The sequence below is a fragment of the Diabrotica virgifera genome, chromosome 1 (genome assembly GCF_917563875.1).
Source record: "Diabrotica virgifera virgifera chromosome 1, PGI_DIABVI_V3a".
NCBI lineage: Eukaryota > Metazoa > Arthropoda > Insecta > Coleoptera > Chrysomelidae > Diabrotica > Diabrotica virgifera.
Genome location: NC_065443.1, coordinates 225,252,354 through 225,261,763, shown reverse-complemented (window position 1 = coordinate 225,261,763; position 9,410 = coordinate 225,252,354).

The following is a 9,410-nucleotide window of genomic DNA, read 5'->3' as shown; positions in this document are numbered from 1 at the left end:
TTATAATTTGTTTTAATTGTTTCAAAGCTTAAAAGTGAGTCTATGGTACAAACTAATTACTCACAAAGAATGTCAAAAATTAGTGCAATGGTTATATTTTAATCAAATATTAAAAATACTTTTTGTTGTAATTTTTAGCGCAAACGTAGGCCTAATACAGAGTCGGAGCTAAAATGTTCACTCGAAGCGACTGACACGCAGCATGCATTATTTATTAAAAGTGTACATCACGCGGGTGGTCGTCGCTCAGAGTGAAAATTTTAGCTACAGTACTGTGTTACTCTACTTTCGCGCGTGTAAATTACAAAAAAATATATTTATAATCTTTAATTAATATATTATATAACCATTAAACTGAGAATCGATATTTTTTTGTAAATAATTAGCTTGTACTTTAAACTCACTACTACGCTTTGAAAGAATTAAAAAAATATATAAACACAGTAGTATTCGTATGTTTACTTTGCTGTTTCATAACTTTTTTACAAATGGTTGCAAAAAAGTTTTAAAGCATTCATTTTAAAGATACTTAAAATGCGCATTTTAGCTATTTTTTAAAATTATAATATAATAAAAATTTTCTGAGAAACGGTAATTTGTTTATAACTATTTTTTTAAACATTTAAAGATTATGCAAAAAAATAAAAAATTCATATTTTGTCGACAAAATATTAAATAGACATCTCATCTTTATAAGATTTCAAAGCTTGATCAGTGTATCATAATTATTTTGGTTATTATTGCGACCGTAAATTATTAATTAACAATTGAATTGTTGCTAAAATATTCGTTTAATTTTCATCAGCTTCTGGAACTATAATCTAAACCAAAAAGGCTTTTAAGTCACCAGATTATTTAATTATTGGTAGATAATTACTTATCTAAAACTTTATTTGAAAATTAAAGATTTTGTTGGGAAAACCCGCATTTTCCGAGGAAAATTTTCGTCGGAGCAGATCGGGAAAAACTCGTCTCTATGCAGAATTTAATCACGGTGAATTTTTATTTGAGTATTTTTGTTGTAAAGTTAAAATCTTCGGAGTTATAGAGCAATAATTGAAAAAAACACGATTTTCGTGCGCCATTTTGTTTATAAAAAAAGTAGCACACTATCTGAGGACTTTGCATACCTATATTATTAATATATAGGATCTTATAATTCGATTCCAGCAATAAAATTGCTGGTAAATAACTTTTCCCAAAAATGGCCTATTCTCCGGTAATCAGCCCAGACTATGAGTAATATATTGTTTAACCCGCCATTAAACGCGCTATGAGGGAATCCCTCACCATATTTGTTTATAACCAATGAAATTGTGTAAACTAATACGATAACCTTAAGCACCCAGGAATGCCTTTAGCCTGGTTCATGAGAGGGTATGAAAAAGTTATAGAATATTTCAGGCGGTCAGTGTGCTGTGTGATAGTTGAAAGAAGAGACATCCCTCTTCAAGTGAGGGAATTCCTCACTGCGCGTGCAATCACAGTGAAATCACGTTTCTGTTATCTCAAAGAAACTTTTAGGTTTTTATTTAATATTTAGGTAGGTTTAATTAAAATATTATTGTTTGGATTAGGTGTGGAACAGTGGCACACCGAGGGGGGGTTTGGGGGTTAAAATCCCACCCAGAGCTTATAGAAATATATATAAAAGAAAGTAGGAAAATGTAACTTGTTTTTCAAAAAATATACAAAAAACTTTCGGTGCCCAAGCAAACCCCCCTCCCCAGAGGAAAATTCTAGGTGCGCCACTGGTTAAGAAGCCATTTTTAAATTTACCTATTCTAATTGGGAAATAAGACACAATTTAACTTGAAAAATTGATTTTATTGACTTTTCGAATTCCACCTCGGACGTCGTTTTCAAAATACAAAATATTAATAGTTAATTACATAAATGCCACAAAGAAATAGCTTCAGAACAGTTGTTAATTTTAATTTGTATTTTTAGTAAAATGAATTCGCGTAAAGAACGTTAATTTCTTCAGTGGCTTGCTGAAATTGAAAATTAAGAAAATTTGCTTTTGATCTAGATTATTTTTACTTTTGTTTTATTAAATTAATAAAAAAATTGGTTTACGAGACTTTCTATAATATGTGAGTACAGCCCATTTTTATTTATACATGTTGACATTCATTCTTCCTCGAAATAAGTCGAATTGGTGTAGGTGAGGGCGACGCTCATACGCGTGCAACCACGTCACAATAGAAGACGCGTGTAACGGCGGGTTAAACTATTTCGGCGACTTGAACACAGTACCTCCAGTTGGAACACTTGAACCGGAAGTCTGATGTCAAATTTATCACGTTTAATAGGATTATATGCTTTCGTTTGACACCTCATTTGTCATTCTATCTGGTATAATCAGGGAGGAGTTATATTCACAGTTAGACGGACAGACGGACAGATAGGCATGAAATCGGAAGTATGTCGAATAATACATCGCTTTTACTATTTCGGCGACTTTATAACAGAACTTTCGCATACAACTCTAAAACCGGAAGTCCGTCAAATTTCTCACGTTTAATATTATCCTTGGGTTATAAGTTTCATTCGATACCTCAATTATTAATATTGTATCTGGTATAATGACCGAGAAGTTGTGTTTACAATGTCCCTGGTACAGACGGACGTGGATAATTCAACGTTTTCATATTTTTTTCAAAATAGGTGAAAACAATATAAGAAAAAAAGTTGACTAATAGCAAGCTGAAAATTTGTTAATAGCTTAACGGTGTCTAGTCGGACAAACTTTAATGCACGGGAACACTGGAACACGGGAAGTTTTAATTGTGGAGCATGATAAACGTGTCGTCCTGACAAGTTTATGATTGTGAAAAATAGCAAGTTGTTTTTAAGTTTATTCAATAGCCAACGTTATACATTATATAAAAAAATGTTTGTCCGACAAAAATGTTGGGCATTTAAACGAGTCCGACACGTAGAACATGTCACATCACAGGAATTATGTTGCTGATAAATAGCAGTCTGATTTTTGCATAAAAGTTTAATGAAAGGTTAAAAAATCAGTTGGAAGTTCTGTCCGACAAAATTAATGGGAAGTTTTCATAGTCCCATGTTATAAACATGTTATATATTTTCATAGTATTTTGTATTTTGACAACGGCACCCGATTTGGGCGTCGAAACGTTAATAATAAAAATCATTTTTTAATAATATTGTGGCTTATTTCCCATTCCAAATAGTTAAAATAAACATGTTAGATCTAGACAAAAATGCTGGTGAATAACAAGCTAATTTTGATTGTTTTATGTACAAATTATATTTTGTAACGCAAAAAGTTATATGTCGGACAAAAAGTTTGGGAAAATCGAAGGAAATGAATAAAAAATCATTTTTTCAGAATGACTTGTCGCACATTGATAAAGCTATTTTAGTTTAATATTATTATTTATATTCACGTACTTGCATTTGTATGTACATATATGCACACTCCAAAAACAGTGAGGTAGGTATCAATGCATGTATATATTGCAAAAAAATTATTTTTTGAGTGGAATTTGTTCTAGATATTCTCAAAATGATAATGAAAAGTGTCATAGAACATGTGAAAGCAATATCTTAAGGTTTTCTAATTAGGCGCATCAGAAAGTATGGAAAATTTACTACAAAAAACGTTGTATTCATTTTTTCCATAATCAAATCTTAACCCTGTAAACGACGCGACGTTGGAAAATGTGAAGAGTGCAAAAATTCGGTGCTTATAAGCATAGACGTACAAAATGACACATGCTTAGAAGTATGGGTATAATCTAAACGTTTGTTCTAGCAAACAGTCAAACTAGTCAGAAACCGTCAGCAAACAGTTGGTCAGTGAGAGGACATAATACCGTCACCAGTGCTATCCCCTCTCCTCGCGCTGGTCGACTATTCGCTAATGGTTTCAAACCGTTTGAAACTGATGCTAGAACAAAGCTAATAATATAATAGAAGGCTGCATTTCAAGTAGTACTTAAAAGTGTATGGTCTCTGACGTTCTTTTGGTCTCGTGTGTTGGAAATTAAAATTTATATTAACTATGGAGTGTTTTTGTGTCTATTCTTGAGTGTTAACAGTTTAAATTTTAAGCCACCAAACAATTCGACGGAACAATTTTGAGTAATTGTCGAACATTTTACAAAGTTCGTAAAATGGGTACTTGGTCCTTAATTCAATGAGGATCAGTTGTCAGATAATTGTGAAATCTTTTCGTGCTATAATGCTTTTGAGTTAAAACGGGCTTGATTGAACAAGGGTACCTAAATAAATTATTTATTAAAATTGTATATCGTAATTTTTCTCAAATTTCTACAAATGAAATATATAATATAATATGTCACATGGCTAGAAATCATTTGCTGCCAAAATGAATCGATTAGTTTAAATTTGAAGTTACGAGTGCAATTTATTATGAATTATTGTCAAAAGTGACAGTTTTTAAATGGCAATGTATTCATAGACATACGGGTAGATAGGGAATACAGAGCAAAAAGTCGATCGGAGGTCTATCTAGCTCTTTTAACCAAGCGATCCCGCGCATGTGACAGACAAAGATGGCTAGACCACTCAATCCCTAGTATTGGCGTTACACCTCGATGCACAGAGCGGCCCATACTTTGCCTAATCTACTAGTTAGAATGTATTACAGTGACGTACCTAAATGATGTTGAGGTAAATCGAAAGATATCGATTGTAATTGATTGTAGGTATTTTTGACATAGAGTAATCACCCGATATTGAAATTTCAAAAATTATTTTTTTAAATTGTCCGACTATGAAACCTACCCCTTATTTTTTTCCGACAACAGTCATTCTTTGTAAGGAATAATTTACTTAATTAAATTTAGTTTTTGTCGGAAAGCTATTTATCACCAGCATTTTTGTCTATATCTTACATGTTTAGAATGTCGGACTACAAAAACTTCCCATTAATTTTGTCGGACAGAACTTTTAATTGATTTATTAACCTTTCATTAAACTCTAATGCAAAAATCAGACTGCTATTTATCACCAGCATTTTTCTTGTGATGTAACATATTCTACGTGTCGGACTCGTTAAAATGCCCAACATTTTTGTCGGACAAACATTTTTTCATATATTATATAACGTTGGCTATTGAATAAACCTAAAAACAACTTGCTATTTTTCACAAACATAAACTTGTCAGGACGACACATTTATCATGCTCCACAATTAAAACTTCCCCTGTTCCAGTGTTCCAGTGTTCCCGTGCATCAAAGTTTGTCCGACTAGACACCGTTAAGCTAATAATAAGTTTTCAGCTTGCTATTAATCAACTTTTTTTTCTTATGCGGGATCCAGGTCTATGTCGTTGTCGATGGACACATCACACTATAGTACAGGGCGCATCTGTTTTGAGATGGACGTTGAGAGGTGACTCAAATTTTTTTTCAGAAATTGCTTGAAAACATAACTCAAGTAATAATATTTGAGTTATCCTCCCACTCAAAATGGTCCGGAACATTGTTTAAATAATCAAAATGTCAAAATATGAAGGAAAAATTAGATTTTTTTATTGGTTTTTGATTATAACTTTAAAATTGTTCATTTCTGAGAAAAGTTGTACTAAGATAAAAGTTGCGTAATTAAATTTCCTACAATACAGAATTGGTTAAAAGTTTAAAAAATAGTCACCCTTGTTGAAAAATAGCAATAATTGCGAAAAAAAAACATACAAAAACAAGTATTCGCATTTTACGTTTTTCAACCATTTACTCTACATCTAGGACCTTCATATTTTACCCAGAATAACTTTACGATATAGTAAAACAAAAGTATATATTTTATTAATATCGGTTTAATAGATTTTGCAGAATAAATTTTGCAATCCAGCATTCGCAAAAAAAATTCATTTTTTTAAAATGTTGCAGGACTGAAAATAAAGCAGATAGCAAGTTGAAATTTTTGCTTATCCACAGAGAACGACAGTTCTCACCAGTGGCGCACAACACCCCTACAAGCGACACTATATATACACGAAATTTTCGATTTTCTAAACCTGACTGAATTGAAAATTGGGCCACATCCCATCTTAAAGAATATGAAAAGACTCGTCCATCCATATGTCATATCTCCATTTTGGGTGTGGATTTTACGGCCCTTCCCATTTAGAGTCTGTTTTTCGTTCTCGTCCCCAAAACTCCCAAAAATTTCAAAAACTTAAGCCCGACCTTTGCGGCTTCTGATAGCACAGATCATTACCTTTCCAACGCATGTTTAATTTTGAAAATCGGTTATACCATTCAAAAGTTATCGAGCTCAGAAGTATGACTCAATTTTTATTTAAAAAAGGGAAAATGTTTGTGGATATGTATGTATGTATGTATGTATGTATGTATGTATGTATGTATGTGTGTGGAAAAGTTACACCGATCTGAATTTTTTTTTCTGTGTTTCAAGAGGGTGTGAGGGCCGATTCAGAACCGGTCTAATTTTTGACTTCTGACTACCGGTAAGCCAGCTAGAGGACTAGATAGATACAAAATAGCATATTTTTTGGGCGTATATATCTTGGGTTCAAGGAGAGACAGGAAAACCGCAAATACACCAAATTAATAGGGATGAGTTAAGATTTCAAACGGTGCTTAAGCGATCAACCTGAGACATACACACTGCTCACCATAGCCGAAAAACTGAAAAATTAAACGTTGAAAATTTTGGTTTTTCGACAATTACTCAAAATTTCAACCTACGAATTGCGCCAATAACTGAGCGTTTGTAGGAGGACTCAGGACGCGTCTAACGGTGTATATCTCATATCTGGGAAAATTCGAATTTTTTAGTTATAGGCTTCATAAGTATAATCAAATCTATTTCTTATGGGAAAAACCGTTTTTCAAGCTCAATAATTCCTGTAATACGTTCAGTTATCATACTTGACCTTGGATGCATCAGATACTACTTGTCAGTACGTTTTAAACTCATATTTAGTGATCAACATCAGTTCAGCCGTTCAGAAGTTATAGAGCTCCAAAAGTATAATTAGTCCAGGAACTGAAACTTTTCACTTCGCAATTTTTACAGAATGGATCGATTTGCTTGAAAATTTGAGAATAAGTAGTGGAGAGTCTAAGGATCAAAATCTGTATGATTCCGAAAGACGCTTTTACCATGGGGTGGTTGCCACCCCGTCTCGAGGGTGGAAATTTTTTATTATATTTTGACCGCAAATGTTGGTAAAAACATTAATTGTAAGCAAAAAATGTTTTATATTTTTTTGATAAAATTAATAGTTTTCGATTTATTGGTTATCGAAATTTAGTTTATATCGAAAAAATCAATGTTATTAATCAATCATCGTTTATGTACTTGTAGTGGTTACGATGCTAGTTTGATTGGGCAATCCGAGTTTATTTGCCGGCCATAATTACATAATTATTAGGATGGCTGGGATATGAACTCGGATTGTCTTATCACTGGTGTCGTAAGTTTTAGATCATTTGGGAGAGATTGCGACCAAGGTTCTCGTTCTCAAAACTACCAAAAATTTCAAAAATATTAGTTCGACCTTTGCGGCTTCTGCTAGTACTGATCATTACCTTTCCAACGCACATCTAATTTTGAAAATTACCAGAGAACGACAGTTCTCGCCAGTGGCGCACAACCCCTACATGCGACACTATATATTATATACACGAAATTTTCGATTTTCTAAACCTGACTGAATTGAAAATTGAGCCAAATCCCATCTTAAAGTTTAGGAAAAGACTCCTAGATCCATATATTACTTCTTCATTTTGGTCCAAGGCTGTGGATTTTACGGCTTTTCCTATTTAGGGTCTGTTTTTCGTTCTCGTCCCCAAAACTCCCAAAAATTTCAAAAACTTAAGTTCAGCCTTTGCGGCCTCTGATAGCATAGATCATGACCTTTCCAACGCATGTTTAATTTTGAAAATCGGTTATACCGTTTAAAAGTTAGCGAGCTCAGAATTAGAACTCAATTTTTATTTAAAAAGGGGAAAATGTTTGTGGATATGTACATATGTATGTATGTATGTATGTATGTATGTATGTATGTATGTATGTATGTATGTATGTATGTGTGTGGAAAAGTTACACCGATCTGAATTTTTTTTTCTGTGTTTCAAGAGGGTGTGAGGGCCGATTCAGAACCGGTCTAATTTTTGACTTCTGACTACCGGTAAGCCAGCTAGAGGACTAGATAGATACAAAATAGCATATTTTTTGGGCGTATATATCTTGGGTTCAAGGAGAGACAGGAAAACCGCAAATACACCAAATTAATAGGGATGAGTTAAGATTTCAAACGGTGCTTAAGCGATCAACCTGAGACATACACACTGCTCACCATAGCCGAAAAACTGAAAAATTAAACGTTGAAAATTTTGGTTTTTCGACAATTACTCAAAATTTCAACCTACGAATTGCGCCAATAACTGAGCGTTTGTAGGAGGACTCAGGACGGGTCTAACGGTGTATACCTCATATCTGGGAAAATTCGAATTTTTTAGTTATAGGCTTCATAAGTATAATCAAATCTATTTCTTATGGGAAAAACCGTTTTTCAAGCTCAATAATTCCTGTAATACGTTCAGTTATCATACTTGATCTTGGATGCATCAGATACTACTTGTCAATACGTTTTAAACTCATATTTAGTGATCAACATCAGTTCAGCCGTTCAGAAGTTATAGAGCTCCAAAAGTATAATTAGTCCAGGAACTGAAACTTTTCACTTCGCAATTTTTACAGAATGGATCGATTTGCTTGAAAATTTGAGAATAAGTAGTGGAGAGTCTAAGGATCAAAATCTGTATGATTCCGAAAGACGCTTTTACCATGGGGTGGTTGCCACCCCGTCTCGAGGGTGGAAATTTTTTATTATATTTTGACCGCAAATGTTGGTAAAAACATTAATTGTAAGCAAAAAATGTTTTATATTTTTTTGATAAAATTAATAGTTTTCGATTTATTGGCTATCGAAATTTAGTTTATATCGAAAAAATCAATGTTATTAATCAATCATGGTTTATGTACTTGTAGTGGTTACGATGCTAGTTTGATTGGGCAATCCGAGTTTATTTGCCGGCCATAATTACATAATTATTAGGATGGCTGGGATATGAACTCGGATTGTCTTATCACTGGTGTCGTAAGTTTTAGATCATTTGGGAGAGATTGCGACCAAGGTGCTCGTTCTCAAAACTACCAAAAATTTCAAAAATATTAGTTCGATCTTTGCGGCTTCTGCTAGTACTGATCATTACCTTTCCAACGCACATCTAATTTTGAAAATTACCAGAGAACGACAGTTCTCGCCAGTGGCGCACAACCCCTACATGCGACACTATATATTATATACACCAAATTTTCGATTTTCTAAACCTGACTGAATTGAAAATTGAGCCAAATCCCATCTTAAAGTTTA